At 34.0% G+C, this 23,050-nt stretch overlaps 1 protein-coding gene across 1 annotated transcript in view; it reads left to right on the top strand.

The window, feature by feature from the left end:
* The first annotated feature begins 2,526 nt into the window (after positions 1–2,526).
* LOC145260642 (uncharacterized) overlaps positions 2,527–23,050 on the top strand; it is a 140,932-nt gene continuing 120,408 nt past the window's right edge. The window contains exon 1 of the mRNA XM_080118983.1: positions 2,527–2,606. The gene's annotated coding sequence lies outside the window, so the exon portion shown is untranslated. The remainder of the gene's footprint in view (positions 2,607–23,050) is intronic.

Raw genomic sequence — 23,050 nt, 5'->3', positions numbered from 1 at the left:
TATCTTTAATGTTATATATGTGCGTGTTTTCAGGAAGAAAAAATTAAAATGTTGTTAATGTATCTAAAATATTCTGCGTTTGGAAGTAATCTAAATTTGAAAGGACCAGATTCTAGGAATTCTAAGAAAAGGCAAGTTAATACTCCACTAAGAGGGTTACTAATAGAAAGACCGACATTTTGTTTGTAGAAATTGTTATTGAAGTGAAAATATGTCATGTTAGTTATAAGTCTAATGATTTTTATAAGAGTGTCGGGAGGTAAAGGTAAGTTAATATTTGTTTTTTTTAGAAGTTTATGGAATAAATTGAAGCATTTTTTAATGGGGACATTAGTATATAATGATGTAATGAATAGTCTATAATGATATCTAAGCGTGTATAGTTTTGTTATGTACATTAATGCTTTTTTATCTTGTTGAGTAATTCTACGGAGTTCTTTATGTAGGAGGTGCTGATAGTGCCTAGTAGTGGAGTCAAAATTATTAACAACGCAAGCCCCCCGCCGTTTTTTTTTGTTGTTTTTTTTTTAATTTTATTTTTTTATACTTTCCAACGTTTTTTTTTTTTCGTTTTTGAAAAGAAAATGTTTAAATGTTCGTACTGGTGTTTTTGTTTTCTTAATTTCATTGACCTAGAGGAAATCTCTTAATAAAGACGAAACGTTGATGAACACATAACTCGGTTTGTTCTCTTTTTATTTCTCTGTTTTGTCGGAATACTATTTCCATTGTTCTCCTCATATATATATATATATATATATATATATATATATATATATATATATATATATATGAGGAGAACAATGGAAATAGTGGTAAAACTGGTAATTAGTAAAAACCTGAAGAGAGTGCTCAATACTATTGCAGAGCAAATGTGTGCTTTATTTTTTTTATTACCGTTTTATCTGTTTGGTTGCATATGTTTCGGATGTTGGACCATGTTTACGATCCAACAGCCTCGTCAGACCTATATCTGTAAGGTCTGACGATGCTGTTGGATCGTAAACATGGTCCAACATCCGAAACATATGCAACCAAACAGATAAAACGGTAATAAAAAAATAAAACATATATATATATATATATATATATATATATATATATATATATATATATGTATATATATATATGTGTGTGTGTGTGTGTGTGTGTGTGTGTGTGTGTGTGTGTGTAATATATATAGAGAGAAAGAGATATGGCGTAAATATCACAAAACACCATTGCAACTACTCTTTCTGGAATTGCATTTTCACCCCAAACAAGGCACAGTGACACTTTGATGTCTACTATCGGGGACTTAATTGGCAGAGATGCTATGTAGGGAGTTGAGCAGCAAGATGTCTGATTACAATATACATGAACTTCTGTATGTCAGTACAGTCAGAGAAGCAGGACCTAGCAGTTCTGGGAAAGAGACTAATAGAGTAGACGGCTTTCTGGCATCTTCGGATCTCTACTGTGTAGGGGTGGGATCTTGCTGCTTGTTGGGTTTGTAGGGGTACAAGGGCGTCCAGTTTGTCGGCGATCTACCATTAAAATACTTCCGATTTTTCTACTGTATGTAATCGGTCCCATATTCCTTTTATTTTCTTTTAAAATGATGAGTTTCTACTCTTCTGATGAGTCAGGACTGAAAAGATTTAAAAATTAATATAATAAGTATATGAATGGTTCTGCGCTACGAAACAGGTACTGTCAAGAATCGAACATTTTAACATGCTGAAAGAAATAAACGGTAAGATGGACATGTTGAGATTTGGAATATAGACTTTTTTGCATTTATTTGTACATGCTTCGTAAATTAAAAGATTGATTAGATAAAGTGTAAAATATATTTGAATAAGTATATTTTTCCCATGAACACACGCGCGCATATGTGTGTGGTGTGGTGTGGTGTGGTATGGTGTGTGTAGGTATGTGTGTGTGTGTGTGTGTGTTATTTCTTATTTCATCATAAAATGAGATTCATTTAGTAAATACACAAGGTACAATAATGTATAAATATAGTTTTTCAAAATTCCAAATTTCAATTTCCATATGTGTTCACACGTATTTGACAAAGCGAAAGTTGATTTTTTTTTATTCTCTTCCTAAAAGCACATGGATAAATTTTTCCGGTTCCGCTGATGGGATGGACCAATCATAATTACGACGGCATCCACTGCTCGACTTAGTCATGGTTAGAACCAAATCGTGGCATTCAACCTCCACCATACACCCTACCTCAGTTAATAACTCACTCATCCTTCACAATCTCGGATACATGTGTTAAACAGTCTCTACAATTTATGTATGCGCGCGTGTGAGTTTGTGTGTGTATGTGCGAGTTTTTTTTTTATTTTTACTTGAAATAATGTTTTATTATGAGCTGTTGTGTAAGGAATTTCGTATTAAATTCCATAGTAAGGCAAAAGTTTGTCCTTCCCTCTCTATCACTTTATCGTCCTCTACATCGGTCTCTCTTTTCTCTCTTTCCCTTCTCTCTCTCTCTCTCTCTCTCTCTCTCTCTCTTGTGCCCCAGACACACACATATACATCCGGATGTGCTAAGCAATGAACAGTATCTGGAACGTTATGCAACAGAATTTGTGAAATCTTCAAAAGGAGTAAATATGCTTTTTTATATTTTTATATTCACAATTATTTGCTCATTTAAATATTTATTGGTTCGCATCTCTCTATCCACAAATACATATACCAAGACATTACGCTGGATATATGTATGTATGTATGTATGTATGTATGTATGTATGTATGTATGTATGTATGTATGTATGTATGTATATGTGTGTCTATCTGCCTGTCTATATATGTATATATTTATATGTATATATATATATATATAAATATATGTATGTATATATATATATATATATATATATATATATATATTTATATCTATATATATATCAACATGTGTTTAATCTCTTAATATCATTACTGCTGTTCACTTGTCGCGCGTGCCCCATCAACGATATTTCTCTCTCTCTCTCTCTCTCTCTCTCTCTCTCTCTCTATATATATATATATATATATATATATATATATATATATATAGTCTGTTTATTATACAAACATTACAGTACTCCGTCCTACATTAAGCACTCTTTAATGATCGCGAGTTTCATTGGGCTTACACATCTAGAAAACACACTATACAACCATTATATATATATATATATATATATATATATATATATATATATATATATATATATATATAGTAAGTTATGAAAATATATATGGCAATATTATTATTATTATTATTATTATTATTATTATTATTATTATTATTATTATTATTATTATTATTATTATTTCATGAATCCAAATAAAATGCTACCACTATATACGATATTTTATGTATCTCTTTCTGATATTTACTTTAGCAATACATGAAAACTGACAGAGGAGTTTGGTAGGCAAAATTTTTTAAACAAATATATATACGCATATATAAAAATATATAGAAAGAGATTTGTGTTTATTATAACTTTTTTACGCAAATATTACACAGTACTAATCATGTAGACTATCTGCATGAAAATAATTACACGTAATAGTTAACTAAAGATGATCATCTCTTAAGAAAACCGAAAAAACTAATAGGGAATTAATTAAAATGAATGCTTAAAAGAATATGCAAATTAGTTAGATCTTTTGCAGATGAATTCAATTAAATGACAAATATATATATATATATATATATATATATATATATATATATATATATATATAAAAAGTTGTATTTTCTGTTTAAATAAATAGAAAAAAGTATATGAATATCAATACACAAAGAAAAACACACACACACATATATATATATATATATATATATATACATTTTGAAATCACAACATTATAATATATAAGAATCAATAGAAATTTGACTCTAATATATACGGAATCTGCATTAATGAAAATAATGACCTCCTCGACAAAACTGCCTCTGAGATAGGTATATATGCTGATGACGCCAAACTCTATAACAGGCATGACAGGAAAATAAATGAACACCTATCTAAAGAAATGGCAAAAACACTACAGGATGACCTCCAATCTGTAGTGGAATGGGGACAAAAATGAATGGTCACATTCAATGCTGCCAAGACTAAACTGGTTTCCTTTAATAATTACAAGAAACCATCTCTGCCATCAATAGCAATGGCCAGTGACTCTTTATCTGAGAGTACATCTTTCAAATTGCTTGGCCTAACGTTCACAGGAAACATGAGTTGGAACAATTACATTGAATGCATTGCCAGGGCCGCTGTGAAGAAGGTAGGCTCTCTCTACCATGTAGAAAACTACTAACACCCGAAAGTATCCTGTACCTCTATAAGGCTACCATTCGCCCACGTATGGAGTATTGTTGTCACATTTGAGCATCTGCTACTAGTCTCTCACTCCTAGACAAAGTTTACTCTGATAGGCCCTGAACTGGCATCTAAGCTTCAGCCTCTGTCCCATCGACGAAATGCCGCATCCCTCTGCCTGTTCTACAAGTATTTTAATGGTGAATGCACTTGTGCCCCCACGACGTGAACACCCTCGACAAACTCGATAGGCAGCTAAATCCCACCCAACACAGTAGAGATCCCTAGATGTAAAAGATCTTTTTACTCCAATAGTTTCTTCCCCAGAACCGTTAGACTCTGGAATTTCATTTCAGGTCCCTGCTTCCCTTACTGTACTGACATCCAGAAGTTCAAGCGTAACGTAAACCGACATCTTGGTGCCCAAATCCCAACATAGTGCCCCAGTAGTTGTTGCTCCTGATAGTAGCTCTTTACACCAAAGTGACAATGTGCCTTTTTTGAAGTGAAAATGTAATTTAAAAAAAGCGTATATTATGACTGGGCTACACCGGGCGTCCTTGCTAGCTTAGATAAATACTTTTGCAGTTTTAACAAAAGAGCTACCGTCTCATCAGGGTGTCTACATTTACACTGAACATCCACCACCATCATGCCAACATCAATATATTGCATTTGAACGAGTCGTCCGTGGAATTTCCATAAGTCTCGTTAGTATATATTGTTATTATTTCATGTATTCACATAAAATGCTATCAGGATCTACAATATTTCATTTATCTCTTTCCGATATTTACTTTAATAATACATTAGTATAGCTTTCAAGTTGGGAAAATATGTTCATCGGATTATGGGATAACATCACATGCAACTTTGATGTTGTCAGCCAAATATTATACTCACACTGCTATTAGGATATATGTAAATACACTTAACTCTTATAAATAGCCCAAGTTCACTGCATAACATGTTAGAAATGTTTCCTTAGATGTTTGAAGAGACCTCTAGAGACGCTGAACTATTTTCATTATGTTCATTGAATGCATATTTTTCACGTCCATTTATTAGTATGTATTTGGCTTTAAGGATCGACATGATCTTGATCTTCTTCATGTCACATGATCAAATGCGAATTTTCCTGATTGGCTGAAAACCTTGTTTTTCGTTGCATATGTTAATATATTCAATCCTGAGAAAATTGGTGAACGGACTTACTCCATCCACTTCGAATTCCTTCAATCACACTAACACCTTCCCAATGCTTCGATTGCATCACAAAGAAACAACATTTTTGAACAGCAAAAACTTCGCCATCAAAATTTTCTTCATTCACATGAGAATTCACATTCGTCTCCATTTTTACAGTTTTCGCACATAAACCGATTATCGTCCGTAAATCCAAATATTAGGTTGGTGCAAAAACAATATCGTTTTCTCACATTTGTTACATTTATATATGATTTCTGAATTAATTCATTGATATTCATATAGTCATGTTATATATCATTTTGAAGCGCGTTTTTTTTTGCTTTATCGAATGTGTTATTCGTTACTGTTCACAATCTCTTCATTCATTTTTTTGCAAGCTTTACGACAGCATGGACAAAATTCAAATCCGCACGATTTTCTTGTTCCAGTTCAACTAAGCCGAAAAGCTGTGGAGACAGCTCGTAATATCAATGATGTCTTTGGCCCAGGAACAACTAAAGAACGTGTGGCACAACGGTGGTTCAAGAAATTTTGCAATGTTGACGAGAGCCTCGAAGATGAAGGCGGTCGCGGCCGGCCGGGTGCGATTGATAACGAACATTTGAAAGCCTTAACTGAAGCCGATCCTCGCGAACCACACGAGAAGTTGCTGTTAAACTCGACCTCGACCACTCAACAGTCGTTCGCCATTTAAAGCAAATAGAGAAGTCAAAAAAGTTGCATAAATGGGTGCCGTCGTTTTGAGATATCTTCTACGCTCCTTCTGCGCAACAAAAACGACCCATTTCTCGAGTAGATTGTGACGCGTGATAAAAAGTGGATCCTCTACGACAATCTGCGACGTTCGGCACAGTGGCTGGATTCTGGAGAAGCTCCACAACACTTCCCGAAGCCGAAATTACACCCTAAAAATTTATGATGACTGCTTGGTGGTCTGCAGCCGGTCTAATCCACCACAGCTTCTTGAATCCGAGCGAAACGATTACGGTAGAGAAGGTACTGCCGACAAATGGAGGAAATGCATCAGAAGCTCCAATGTGCTCGAGATTGGTCAATATGAAGGGACCAATTCTCCTCCATGACAACGCTCGCCGGCATATTGCTCAACTGACACTGCAGAAGCTTAACCAATTGGACTATGAGACTCTATGTGTATGCATATAAGGATAACTCTCAACTCATATACTCAACGAAATTTAGTCCACAGACTTGCAATTTGATATATAGGGTATTTAGACAAATGGAAAACTTTTAATCAGTTTTCATCTGGAAAAAGCGCTGATAAGGTATCAAAATTGAAACATTGGTACTTGGGAGACATCGGATTTTTATCTGTTTGTCAAGCGATTCATAGCTACGCAATCTTATGTTAAGAATAAGTAGGTTTGAAAACACTTTTTAAAATCGTGGCAAGATGGCTTAATGTTTATCGTACTGTCTGTAGGCTTTGTTTTCAAGCTTAGCTCGAGTGCTTTTTACTTACAAGAAGTCAACTTTTAGAAAAAAAAAACATAATACTCATAATGTCTGAGTTTCTTTCCGTTTTTACTTTATTTTTTAAGGTATTTAACGTTACGTTTAATACCAAGCAACGCCAAGTACATCTGCTAGTCAACCAATACTTGCACTGCACTTATGGTGTACTCAATACTTATAAGTGACGCACAATATCTGTTGTATCTGATTCTATGGTCACAAACTGAGCAGAGGAGTTTCCCTAACATTCTTAAAGAAATAAATCAAATTTATATTTTATTTATTTATCGTTAAAAAAAAACAATTCAATTAATAAGTTATTATTTCTTTTAAAATATTTATTTTAGCAGATAATATTGATTTTAGAATATATATTCTAAAAATACAATGCGGATATCACTATTTTTCTAAATATACATTAAGGAGTTGCATATATAAACTTTTAAGAACCGACCATTATGATTTTTTGAAATATATTTTCTCAGCAGTTACGAAACTAACATGACACATCATTTTTTGTAAACTTTACCATTTAGAGGATGCGCCTACTCAAACCTGTGTTGTATAGCGTTCTATATAACTGTATATCTAAACTGGTGTGTATATATATATAGGCTCTGCGTCTCTTTAAAATGTATATGTATAGTCAATGGGTCTCTTAACTGCATTGTTACTGGACCGTATCGTCTAATGGGTGTATACCCCGATGTTGTCATTTGTAAATCCGTCCGTGTGTGCGCGTGTGTGCGCGTGCGCGCGCGTGTGCGTGTGTGTGTGTGTGCGCGTGTGTGTGTGTGCGTGTGTGTGTGTGTGTGTGTGTGTGTTTAACACATTCAAATGGGCAGTCAAATAAATGCATGTATTATTCATAAAACACTTCACAGGAAAAATTCATTTTTAGATGACACGCACCTACATCTGGCTATAAATGTGTCTCTTCAAGCTTCTGGACTGAAAGAGACAAATATATTCCAATTTAATATCTTCATTCTTGAACCAAATTCCACCCGCTGACTGACTAACTTCCTCGTCTGTTTACATGAATATATTATAACCTCCTTTCGCTGTTCTATATTTCGCCAGCCTTACGTTAAATATCATCCTGGTTATTGTTAACTGTAAGTAAATATTACAACCCGCTTTCAAATTATTAGTAACAATTTTGTTTTCTTTACTTCACATTGCAAGGTACTTCGTTTATTTTGCCGAACTAAATTGCAGCTGTCATTATTATAACTACTCGTAGAGATACATTCGTTTAAAAACTAGTCTGTCAAATAGTTTGGGGCACAGCATACACATAGACACAATTTATAGAAAGAAAATAATAAGCAATTATCACCCTTTTGGCATCATCTGTGACAAACAGGCGTCGACATTAACTTCCGTTTCAATATTTTTTCTTTTCCTCTTCCATCTCTTTCTCTCTATCTGTCTATTTCCCCGTTGCACGCGACAGTGACAGATGATGTGCGACGTGTTTCAAGGCTTGGTTAACATACGCAAACACAACTCTCGAATGAAACGAACTTTTGCATACTAACCCAGACTTAGCGAGGTAAGCTAAACATTGTATAATCATGAAAAAACTCTACGACTAATGAATTACCTAGGCAACAACATGAACTGAACAATTAATCTCAATCCACACATGGTCACCAGAGATGAACAAAATACACAATACACACAATACACACATGCGCTTATATGTTTTCTGTTAAAAGGTATTGTTTGTATAAAATGTATAAATGTTTTCTACTAGTCTTTAATACATTCTATAGGTTTTACTCGGCATCTATCTTCATCAATTTATAAATTGTTCGAACATGTAATGTTTTCGGGACATATTTATCTTCTAACAGTGTTGTTGCCTTTTATTATTCGCTCGCTCTCTGAGGCAATCTAACGCCGTAGACCTGTGAACGGAGGTAGGTTCAACGTCTGCAGTGATGGTGTGTAACAACGTCTTCAGCAAATTATGGGGTGATTCTGGAATTATTGCTTCGTGGCCAAACTCTTCTGTGTTTCGGCGCAAAGTCACCTATGTAAAAAAATTTTAGTTAAGGGAGATGATACTGAATCGCTCCCAAATTTGTCTATTAGACACAAAATGGTGCTAGCTGGCCCGCATAATTAGGCGAAGGCAGTGCAGGCCAAACACTACCAATTTTCTGAGATTCGAAACTTTAATCAGCATTGTGTTGCAGTAATAGAAAAGGTTACATCCAGACTTTCATGTCTATTGTGATCTCCTGACGACATTACAGATGGAATTGTAGTTCATTAAAAGCATACAGGGCATCATTGATTCAGACGTCGATATCATCGTGAGTAACTTGGGCAAATCATTCTTTTTGCAAACTTTACCATTTAGTGTGTGTGCCTCCCAAAATTAAACACGTCCTCGAAACACTTGCAAGTTGGATATACAATATTTTATAAAGAATAGAATTATTCTACTTCAAATAAGTAATGCATAATATAAATATATATATATATATATATATATATATATATATATATATATATATATATATATATATATTATTACATTTTCACCCCAAACAAGGCAAATTGCCACTTTGGTGTAGGGGGCTACTATCAGGGGCAACAACTACTGAGGTACTATGTAGGGATTTGGGCAGCAAGATGTCGGTTCACGTTACACGTGAACTTCTGTACGTCAGTACTGTTGGGGAAGCAGGGACCATGAATGGAATTCCAGAGTCATGCGGTTCTGGGGAAGAAACTATTGGAGTAGAAAGATCTTTTACATCTAGGGATCTCTACAGTGTGGGGGTGGGATTTAGCAGCCTGTCGGGTTTGTCGAGGGTGCTCACGTCGTGAGGGCACAAGTGATTGCAGTTCGTCAGAGCATTCACCACTAAAATACTTGTAGAAAAGGCAGAGGGATGCAACATTTCGTCGATCGGACAGAGGCTGAAGCTTAGATGCCAGTTCAGGGCCTATCAGGTTTACGACTCTCTTTTGAACCTTGTCACGGAACGAGAGACTAGTAGCAGATGCACCAGCCCAGATGTGACAGCAATACTCCATACATGGTAGAGGTACAGGATACTTTCGGGTGTAAGTAGTTTTCTAGCACGGTAGAGAGAGCTCACCTTTCTTGCAGCGTCCCTGGCAATGCCTTCAATGTAATTGTTCCAACTCATGTTTCCTGTGAACGTTAGGCCAAGGAGTTTGAAAGATGGACTCTCAGATAAAGAGTCGTTGGCCATTGCTATAGGTGGTAGAGAGGGTTTCTTGTAATTATTTAATGAAACTAGTTTAGTCTTGACGGCATTGAACGTGGCCAACTACTTTTGTCCCCATTCCACCACAGATTGGAGGTCTTCTTTTAGTGTTTCTGCCATTTCTTTAGAAATGTGTTCATTCGTCTTCCTGTCGAGCCTGCTATAGAGTGTAGTGTCATCAGCATATATACCCATCTCAGAGGCAATTTTGTCGGGGAGGTCATTTATGAATATCAGGAACAATAGAGGTCCAAGGATAGACCCCTGGGGAACCCCCGCATTTTTATCATATTGTTTAGATGTACAACCCTCGAAGACAACCTGGATTTTTCTCTTATCTAAGTAGGATTTAATTATGTTAAGTATTCTACCAGTGATACCGTATGATCTAATCTTCCTGAGGAGACCCTCATGCCATACCCTGTCAAAAGCCTTAGATATATCTAGAGCTACCGCTCTGCCCTCCCTCGCTTAGTCCAGTGAATGGTATATACGTTCAGAATTACAGTGAGGATGTCTTCTGTGGAACGGGCTTGTCTAAATCCATATTGTTTGTCAGTCAGAAGTTTAGCATCTGTAAGGTGACGGACTAGAGTATGGTTATGGTCTCAAATATTTTGGCGAAAAGTGGGAGGAGGCTAATGGGGCAATAATTTGATGGGTCACTTCTTTCGCCAGAATTCTTGAATACTGTTACAACAGAAGCAGTTTTCCAACAGCCCAGAAAGCAAGATTCATTAAGGCATTTGTTGTAGAGTTTGGAGAGAACTGGAGCTACTTCGGCTGAGCACTTTTTTAATAGCACAGCTTGGATGAGATCGGCTCCACATGCTTTTGAAGTGTCAAGGTTTTTATGATAGCATGCACCTGAGCATAGTGATCTTTAGATCGTCTACAGTAGCGTCTGTCCGCAAAGGAAAGTCAGGCAGCAGGGGGTGGTTGGAAGGGTTCAGTGTGGAGTTTGAGGCAAACTGACTGGCAAGCATATTAGCCTTATCGGTTGTTGAGCAAACAACCTCGTGATTGTTGGTTAGTGGGGTAATTGTTGATTGCCCATTATTTACTACACTTGTACATTTTCCAAAAGTCACGAGTTCCTAGTTTTTGTGCTTCGATGCGTTTTTTAGTGGTTTCAGTAAATTCTCTCTTAGCTGTCGCTATTTCTTTCTTAACGTTACTTCTAGCTTCTATATACTTCTGTCCGTTTGAACTGGACTTATGTCGGTTAAATATTTTTATATATATAATATATATATATATATATATATATGTATGTGTGTGTATGTGTGTGTGTGTGTGTTTTAATGGAACTTGCCTATTCACACATAATAAACGCTGCTAACCATTATATAAATGAGGAATTAATACTCTTGTGGAGGAAATATCGTGATCTAACGCGAGACAATAGACTGTCTAAGTTACCAGTCGGAAAGTACGAACAACCCTTCTTTATATTTCACTTTCTTGTACAAGATATTCTTTCTACTTTAACCTATTGTTCACGTCTTCCATTATGATCTTTTCCTAGAGCCAAAACAATATATATATATATATATATATATATATATATATATATATATATATATGATAATAAATAGATTAAGTAAATCCAATGATAAGAATTAAAACTAGATATAGAAAGATCTAATTACTCAACTTTCTCGTGTACTTTTTAAGGGCAAAGAACAAGTGGAGACTACCGGTCTAATTTGAGTGTGAATAATTTCTAATAACTAGTTTATACCCGTTTCTTGTATAGCACAATGATAATAAGTCCTTTTAAGGGGGTATTTGAGCTTCTAACATTTAAAACCCGTCTATTCGAACTCATGGGAAGTATAGTTGAAAAATGTGTTATGGAGACATGACAGATACAGCAATCTCCCTAAACACATACTTAAATCATTCGTTACGACCATGTACGGCAACACATCAAAGGCCGTAACTGACAAAGCTCTCTCTGATTCTCTCTTCTCTGATCTCGAACGAGTGGTTTAGTGGGGGAAGACATGGTTGGTTACCTTTAATGCATCTAAAACCAAATTCCTATCTTTACATCATCAACGCTCTGATCCCTATCTGGCATCAATTGAAATGGATGGCTCTCGTTTAGGAGAAGCCCCATGTTTTGACAACCTTCTGTGATTGACCTTCACTCCTGATCTGAAATGGAACACGTACATCAAGTCTGTTGCCAAGATCGCTGGAAAGATGGTGGGATCCTTCTACCGTTCCAGAAGATATCTCACTATTGATGCAATTCTCTATCTATATAAAAGCCAAGTACGTCCAAGGATGGAATACTGCTGCCATATCTGGGCAGGAGTTGCTAAAAACAGCCTATCCTGCCTTGACAGAGTACAAATAGACTTCGTGGCTTAGTGGAGGATGCCCTTTTCTCTTCCCTGCAACCTCTCTCCCACAGAAGAGACGTTGCAAGCCTATCTTTTTTTATCGTTATTTCCATGGCAGGTGCTCGTCTGAACTCCAATCTCTGGTCCCCCCTCGCCAATCTTTTACGAAAAACACTCGTCTAGCTGAATCCACTGTCAAAAACTTTCCCCACTCTTTATCTATGCCTAAATAAAAACGTAGATTTCATAACAAAGCTTCTTTCTTAGAACTGCACGCCTTTGGAACTCTGTTCCGTCTGCCTGCTTCCCTCCTGACTACAACTTGGATGTCTTCAAGTCCAACGTAAACAAATTCCTGATGAACCGCCCCCTTAAGTAGACATTTTAAATATGCACACTAAAGTACTGTACTTACAATAACCCTTATCCCTGAGTGGCTTCCGGGCCTTGATAAGTGGTGAACACCCTGTAAAAAAAAAGAAAAGATGTTTGCATATTGTTTTTATTGACAAAAAATATTAAAATTTGTTTTCAAACAAAAAGAAATGTGTTTCAAACCAATGCTGGCTTTTCTTTACGTCAACCATTAATGAAGGAAATTAATTTACCTCAACCATTAATGAATGATGAAAAAAAAAACTGTGGGTCTTTTTTTTTCATCATTCATTTAATTATTAAAAAAAAACTATACAACGTAGGCATTTTTAATTCACATATTAACATTTTCTTGTTTAACCACCATTTAAATAATCAAATTCTGACTAACATAATTTCTAATCGCCCACCGCCAACTCATAATCGCATTCACTGTTATCTTTGACTAACCTTGATAAGCAGTGAGTTATTAGTATAAAAAAAGTATATGAGATTTGAACCTAAATAACGACGACAACGACTACTGCCATGTTTATGTGTACTCTGCCTATCCCGTTTTCATAAACTACCAATCATGTTTATATTTGCATTCGAACAAATTCCCCAAACCTTTTAATTCTATACAGATTACAACCTTTTAATAAGTAAATACTGAACAGTTTCTTTTGAGAAATGAAAGAAGTTCACAAAATTCGAAATCAATAAATTTTGATTTTACAAAATCAATGAATCGATCTTGGTGTTTGTGCAAAGAACGATGCATTTCATTTAACAGTAATCTTTCTCATTTGTGCCATTTTTCCGTATGTTTCAAGTGCAGTAGATTGAAAGTTTCCAGTAGATATCTTTGCGATCAAGTACTGTTTGTATTTATATTTCGTTTAGTCTCGAATTCTGTATTCATTTATTATGTGGTTTACAGTATCATCTCTTTGTTCACAGGGCTGTATTCCCTGCTTTCCTGAGTCTTGTCTATCTTAGCTTTTATGTAACGTGTTTTAATCGCGTTATTTTGTGCAGATGTCAGAGGACATTTTGTCCCTCTATTCAAGCCCTTTTCCGTAGTCATGGATACGTGTTTGTGTGCGCGCTTTTTATGTTCTTTACTACAACGTGAAAAAATATATCACCTATTGTCACAAATACTTACTCTCCTCAAGTATATATATATATATATATATATATATATATATATATATACTATATATATGTATGTATATATATATGTATGTATATATATAATATATATAATATACATGTATATATAATATATATATATAATATACATGTATATATATAATATATATATATAATATGTATATATATAATATATATAATATACATGTATATATAATATATATATATAATATACATGTATATATATAATATATATATATAATATGTATATATATAATATATATAATATACATGTATATATAATATATATAATATACATGTATATATATAATATATATATATAATATGTATATATATAATATATATAATATACATGTATATATAATATATATAATATACATGTATATATATAATATATATATATAATATGTATATATATAATATATATAATATACATGTATATATATATAATATATATAATATACATGTATATATAATATATATATATAATATACATGTATATATATAATATATATATATAATATGTATATATATAATATATATATATAATATGTATATATATAATATATATATATATATATATATATATATATATGATTGTACCCATAAATAGGATTGATTTTGAAAGAAAATATTTTCATTTTGTCTCTTTGATTTGACTGTGCTGAATATTTTAATGATATTACGTAGATTTATTCATATCTTGATCGTAGATTTAATTTTATCTCAATGTCTCTCGAAAAAGTGAGCCTTTTAACAAATATAAGACAGTCGAATATGCCCGACGTAAGCTTTGAGTTTCATCGTTTAAAAATGTAGAATGAGCTTTTGAATCATTTTTTATTATCAAAAATGAATGCCTTCCAAATACAAATTCTGTGTTAATAACAAAATGATTTCCTGAAACGAAATATCACCTGAACGTTTTTTTTTTAAGTTAATAAACTTTTCATGTTCAAAATTTTCAAATCAAATATCAAATTTTTTCTCGTCTTTTTTCTTTAATTATTCATATCTCTGGAAACATACCACAAATATTTTAGCCTGTACCTAAATTCTCATACTCGGTGCATTACAGAAAATATTGAACTTACTTTGGTGATCAGCTATCTATAATTTTTCAGTGCGATTTCTATCAACCTTGAACTTAATAAAACTAACAAAATGAAACAAAAACAATTAATAAAACAAAATACAAACTCATTTTCTATGACTAGGGTGGATACCACCGAAATTTTCAGAAAACATAATTAAAAAATGAATTTCCGATTTAATACAAAAATTATATAGTATTGCTCGGTTTTCCGAATTTTAAAAATTTAAACTTATCAAATAATGCAGTCGAAATATGTGGCTGACTTCTATTCAATTTTCCCGCCAAATAACATGTATTCCACATTCATAGGCTTCCTTAATATTTTAGCTGTATTAATTATTGTTATACGTTTTATCTTCTCGGCAATTCCTCTGATTCTGATCTCTCTAATTCTTTTTTCAAAGTTTTTCAGTATTGTTCCTAGTGTTCCTACTATTAGTGGTGCTATCTTGAATTTCTTCATTTTCCATATTCTTTTGAGTTTTCTGGACAGTTTCGTGTATTTGCTTCATTTCTCAGTCTCCGTGATCTTCACACTGTCTACAATCTGGCTGGGCATGTCTTTCTTGTTAACTATGATATAACATCTGGTCTTCTTGCTTGAATGGGTTTATTCTTTTGTATATCCATGTCCGATAAAATTTTATGACTTTCATTTTCAAGTACTGCTCCTGGTTCGTGCTTTCTCAGATTGTTCCAGATGCAATTTTCTACCTAATTCCCAGTGTATTACCTTCCCCACTTGATCATGTCTATTTTTATATTCTTTATGAGTTACTTTGCTGCGTCGCCTTATTACCGTTAGTCGCTTTGTTAAGAGTGCCTGCATTTGTTGTTTTCGTGTGCCTTGTCGATCCTTCCTTTTGATGTGATTGATTCTGACTGTGTTATCTTGTGCGGTTGTTATTAGAGATTCAGTTTCTCTGTTTAGGGTTACTTTCTGAAGACATTGCCAAGTGTTTTCGTTAGTCTCATCTTTTGTCATCCTTATGAATCGTCCATGTAGGTGTATCTCTTCTCATTTTTCTTTCTCGTCTTAACCCTCATCTCTTCTGATTCTGTCTTGTTTGTCTTTTCAGTGTCTCTTGTTGCAGTAATTATTCTTTAGCTGTTTTGCATTATGTATTTTTCTAATTATTTTTTGTGTCATTTAAACAGTCTTCTTCCTCCGTCTTTCCTTTCCACATTCAGTATTTCACGTTCAGTATCATCCTTTAAGTGCAGTGCATTAATCAATAGAAGTTCTCACACATGCCACCATCTGCGATCACTAACTTGCAATAACTTGTGGTGTTTTCTTGAGTCTGGGCGACAACAAGTCTCCCCAGGTTTCCAGTGTTCTCTACTTCTTTCGATAACCATTGCAAATGAGTTTGCATCATCGGAACAGTCGCTTACCATTGATGTATCGCTAGCAATAGCCACAGGTGTTTTCTGCGGTTTGAGTGGCAAAAATCCTCCCCAATGGCTCAGTGTTTTTTGTACTCTTCCAATTGAAGTCTATTTAGAAGGGAAGGTTGAAGGTATTTTACGGTATAAAAGACGCAAAAGGGTGAAGGGCGAATGTGACACTATCGCTTGAGCGGGGCCCTAAGGCCTAATCAGTGTACCTAGCACCGTGTGATTCAGTCCCTAGGCAAAGTAAGGTGTGTTTGGAGCCGTCATCTAATTACTAAACTTAATGGAAATATTACTACAACTCTTACGGATCCTGATTACATCAGTTATTTATCCACTGGTAGATATCAGGATATATATATATACATATATATATATATATATATGTACATATATATGTATATATATATCAGGATATATATATATATATATATATATATATATGTGTACATATATATGTATATATATATATATATATATATACATCCTGATATCTACCAGTGGATAAATAGCTGATGTAATCAGGATCCGTAAGATATATATATATATATATATATATATATATATATATATATATATATATATATATATAGCCGAATAATGACAGATTTAATGACACCAAGCGCTAGAGAAAACAATAATTGTTTTGATTGAAGTTAGTTCTCAAGCGATGAGAATTTATCAATTTACTGTGATTCTCAGTTGTTGACGAACAATGTCAAGACAGAAGAGTAACCCCAGGTGACTCTGGGCCATCAGCAGTTCGTGAAAATTGCAAATATCCTTGGGGGAGGGTCTGAATTAAGTACAAAGGAAATCTTGACCCGGCTGGCAAATAATCAAGGAGCAAGAAATCTCGTGATGGGTTTCCATTGGACGAACAAGAAATAGTTCTCCCGACAGCCCGCAGTATAAAACGCAGCAGCACGCTCGAGTTAATTAGCTGACTAGTTGAGTTTTTTTAGTAGAATTGAAACAAACCTGGGGTATCTAACCAACAAAATTCGTAAGAGGCGCGAAATACCTTGAAAATTAATAATTCAGATATTCGAATTATTATCAACCTCCGGGACAAGATTGAAAGAATAAGACCAAACTACCCTGGAAAACTCGTGATTAGAAAAGACATTTTCAAGACATTGTAAAGATATTACAAAAAGATTACCAGTTAACTAAAGAAAGACATTGTTTGTTCAATCCGGCTGACAAAATACTCTAATAAAAGTTCAAACAAGCCTAATTTATTAATTGATAACGCGTAGAAAGTGAACAACCACCTTTCTGTATTTTGAAACACCAATGACTGCTTTTTATACGCTCGACGTGACCTAAGAAAGAAGATAAGGAAGTATGAATAATAGTACGCGCATCCATAACTTGTTGAAGAGAAATATGTTGGTACATTCAGTTTTTCTTTTTTTTTTTTTTATTAATTTATCTTATTTGTTATCTATTGTTTTCATTTTCCCGCCGCACAAAACTATTTGTAGGACGTTGACATTTGTTTTCAATATATATTTCTAAAATCCAAACAAAGGTTCGTGTCACAAACTATTCACTATTCCTTTTTCTGCTTAATTTTTTTCTCTTTCGTTCGCTGCCGTCTAGAAGCGCGTGTCAACCATTCTGCTTTTCACTTGACGACGGACGACAAATCAACCTGTTGAATGAAGATCTCTTTTCTTAATAATGATGTCGTCCGGGTACGAAGGCGGATCATCCGGAGTTGTCTGGGTGTGTACAACGGGTCAATTAAATTATACGACATGAAATCGCAAAAAAAACCCCCAAACATTTATAACCGAGCGTGATTGACTTTTTAACATTAATCCGTTACTCGTTTTAGTGTTATAATTGGTCTCGTGACCTAGGATTTCGTATCGTTGATAAAAAGCAGAACTATCACTCTCGTTTAAGGGGTATAGCTCTTCCTTCGCAGCGTTTCCATTCTCTTTTATCTTTCATGACTGTTATGCGTTGAGCCAACTGAGGCCGACGTCAAAATTTTTTTTTTTTAATTTTTTACACAGTGATCACCACTTATCAAGGCCCGGAAGCCACTCAAGGATAAGGGTTATTGCAAGTACATTACGTTAGTGTGGAGATTTGATGAAGTGTTTACTTAAGGCGGCGGTTCATTAGGAATTTGTTAACTTTGGACTTGAAGACATCCAAGTCGTAGTCCGGTGGGAAGCAGGCAGACGGAACAGAGTTCCAAAGGCGTGCAGTTCTAAGAAAGAAGTTTCTGGAGGAAAGTGTGAGCTACTTACAATTTTGCGGTTTTCTTGGTTTCTGTGGTGATGTTCTTTTTATTTTTTATATATTGCGATATTTATGTTATTGCGACATGTATGTTATTGCAGTGTTCGCAGTTTATATGGGTTGGTTTCTGCATTCTAAGATTTCCCTTAAATTTTCATCTGTTTTTATTATTGCTATCCGTTATATCTTCTTAGCATTTCATCTGCATTCAATTTCTCCCATTCTTTCTTCGAAGTTTTTCGTGATGGGCTTTCTTATTGACCATCCCTCTTGAGAAGACCAGCAAAAGACGGACGAAACGTCGAGCGTCTATGTCTTTCCGTCTCCATTTTAATTTCATAAACAGGTATGTCATTTTTATCATTAGCTCGCTTCTACATCTTTATATAAACAGGTCTGTCATTTTTATCGTTACCTCGCTTCTATATCATTATATAAACAGGTATTTCATTTTTATCGTTACCTCGCTTCTATATCATTATATAAACAAGTATGTCATTTTTATCGTTACCTCGCTTCTATATCATTATATAAACAGGTATGTCATTTTTATCGTTACCTCGCTTCTACATCTTTATATAAACAGGTATTTCATTTTTATCGTTACCTCGCTTCTATATCATTATATAAACAGGTATGTCATTTTTATCGTTACCTCGCTTCTATATCATTATATAAACAGGTATTTCATTTTTATCGTTACCTCGCTTCTATATTATTATATAAACAAGTATGTCATTTTTATCGTTACCTCGCTTCTATATCATTATATAAACAGGTATGTCATTTTTATCGTTACCTCGCTTCTACATCTTTATATAAACAGGTCTGTCATTTTTATCGGTACCTGGCTTCTATATATTTATATAAACAGGTATGTCATTTTTATCGTTACCTCGCTTCTACATCTTTATATAAACATGTATTTCATTATTATCGTTACTTCGCTTCTACATCTTTATATAAACAGGTATTTCATTTTTATCGTTACCTCGCTTCTACATCTTTATATAAACAGGTATTTCATTATTATCGTTACCTCGCTTCTACATCTTTATATAAACAGGTATTTCATTTTTATCGTTACCTCGCTTCTACATCTTTATATACACAGGTATTTCATTTTTATCGTTACCTCGCTCCTACATCTTTATATAAACAGGTATTTCATTTTTATCGTTACCTCGCTTCTACATCTTTATATAAACAGGTATTTCATTATTATCGTTACCTCGCTTCTACATCTTTATATAAACAGGTATTTCATTTTTATCGTTACCTCGCTTCTACATCTTTATATAAACAGGTATTTCATTTTTATCGTTACCTCGCTTCTACATCTTTATATAAACAGGTATTTCATTTTTATCGTTACCTCGCTTCTACATCTTTATATAAACAGGTATTTCATTTTTATCGTTACCTCGCTCCTACATCTTTATATAAACAGGTATTTCATTTTTATCGTTACCTCGCTTCTACATCTTTATATAAACAGGTATTTCATTTTTATCGTTACCTCGCTTCTACATCTTTATATAAACAGGTATTTCATTATTATCGTTACCTCGCTTCTACATCTTTTATTTTTCTTACAAAAAATCGTAAAAGAATATGCTTCTTACTATTACTATTTTCTAAACTTTAATTCGCCCCAAACCAGACACACTGCCACTGAATTAGGGCCCATAATTGCAGGGTAATCTTAATTGGTTGTGTAATGAGATGGGTGTTCACATTACGCTTAAATTATTAGTACAGTTAGGAACAAAGGAGCAGGGAAGGAATGCCAAAGGAGCTTTTCGAGGAACAAAGAGAAGCTCTTAGAGTAGAAACCTTTCCGCTATCTACGGACTTCTACGGTGAAAATTTACTGCTGGTCGAGATTGTTTTGATACTTACTTTGCGGGGCGCAAGTCTATCGCAAAACATTCTATTAAATTACATGTATAATAAGCAGAGAGAATCGTCATTGCAGCGATGGGACAGGAGCTCAAGCTTGTTAGACAGAGCGTTAGTCTACCTACCATGTTAGAGACTTTCTTTTACTCCGTCCAAGAAAGAGAGAGAGAGAGAGAGAGAGAGTAAAATTTAGGGCACCAACCCGATTGGTAACAATATTTCATGCACAGACGAATGTTGAATCTGTTGAGATATAGAACACAGCATTTGTAAAGAAAATTTCTAGGCCAGTAGAGAGATCCTTTCTTTGCAGCAGATTTTCAATACCTTCTTTGTATTTATTCCAATTCATGTTGCTTGTGAATGTTAAGCATAAGAGTTTGAATATTGCACTCTATTAGCAATCGGTGGTTGGTAAGGTGTATTATAATTGTGAAAGGAAAGGAGCTTTTATCTTAGTTTTGTCAGTTGCGTCTACACTATCGGAGACATAGTCAAGTAGGATACATTTGAAGAACAGTAGATGAAATAAAGATAACTAACGATGGATTGCAGGATTAGTTTCAAGCACATGTACGACTGATTCTAGACTGTTCTCTTTGCATTAGAGCGTAAGTAACTACGATGAGTGTAAATGTTTTTATAGGCAAAAAAGACGTTAGAAATGATGTTTTAAGCAAAAATAATTCGCTTTGGACTAATGCTGAATATTCTTCTTCTTTTTTTTTTAATTATCAAAGGAAAAGTCACGTAGTTAAAGAATATTTAATGTTTTCTATGTCATTGTCTCTGTATGATAATATGCTACGACATTTCATGTTCATACGTACGTTATCACCTTCCACACACAGTAAATCGGAAAAGCAATGTTTGACTATTAATCTATTAATCCAACGTAATCTATTAATCCAACGTAAAAACTCCGACATTTTAAAAAGATTTTTTCCAAAATACCGTTTGTCGTTTTATTTATTTGAAGAATACTTTAATGACAACTATTTTTAGTAACAGAGAATATTTAACGTTTTAAAAAGAATTGAGTTGCTACAATTTGAATAACTACAGAAAAAAAGAGACATATTGGTTTCATTGTTTTAAAGAATACTAGTAGGGAGATTAGACGTTGTCCGGAATTGAATGAGAATCAACAAATATTTCACCTTCTCATACTTTTATTGACAGCAAAATCGGTGAAATCGCCCATTTTTCATTCAAATCGATTGATTGACTGCTCTAGTTAAGGACCCCCTCCTCCGTATAGTACCGGGAGTAAGCTTCACATGCCTCCTCGCGGTGACTTACACCCCAATACATTGCAATCTACATTGCACTGTTGAGAATCTGCTGTTGATTCTATAAAATAATCTGTAAATAATGGCTTCACTTAAATTTTAAAATGCAAAAGTCAAGTATCATGGTTCAAGTGTGTTCTAATCAGTAAAAAATCATTGCGACTGCGCCCCTGTCTTATCAAGAACTAACTATAGATTTTATTAAATTATTTTTACATAATCACTTTTTTTTACATGGGGATCACCACTTATCAAGGCCCGGAGGCCACTCAGGGATAAGGGTTATTGCGTGTACAGTAATCAATGGGAAGATGTGCATGTGTGTATAAATTCCGCTTTTGGTGCTTTTTTGCCGACACTTAAATCACGTAACGATTTTGTACGGAACAAACGATCGTTTGTCGTTCACATCCTTCTCGCACTCGTTACATTGGCTGTTTTTCTGTTCCGGTTGGAAAAGACGTTTTTCAAGTCGACTGAAACAATCCCTTTTTCTTTGATGCAATTAGAATGTTGCTCTCCGGATAAGTGAAACACTTATCGACAATAACGAAAAGAACGAAAATTTCACACGAAATCATGTAAAACGCATTCACGGACGAAAGAGACAGAAGCTTTATATTAAACTGGCGCAAGTGCAAACAAAAAATAAAACAATTTGAGATTGATTTTAAACGTCAGATATGAGTGTAAAGCGACGTGTAAAAGCAAAAAAAAAAAATTATTTTTTTTAATCTGCAAGTTCAAATTTCAACCTAATTACAAAAAAAAAAAATTTTTAATGTGCAAGTTCAAATTTCAACCTAATTAAAAAAAATCTTTTTAATCTGCAAATTCAAATTTCAACCTAATTACAAAAAAATGTTTTTTTTTAATCTGCAAGTTCAAATTTGAACCTAATTACAAAAAAAAAAAAAATTTAATCTGCAAGTTCAAATTACAACCTAATCACAAAAAA

The sequence above is a fragment of the Euprymna scolopes genome, chromosome 3 (assembly GCF_053919585.1).
Source record: "Euprymna scolopes isolate OS-2025 chromosome 3, ASM5391958v1, whole genome shotgun sequence".
NCBI classification, from domain to species: domain Eukaryota; kingdom Metazoa; phylum Mollusca; class Cephalopoda; order Sepiida; family Sepiolidae; genus Euprymna; species Euprymna scolopes.
This window is presented reverse-complemented; position numbering and strand designations above follow the sequence as displayed.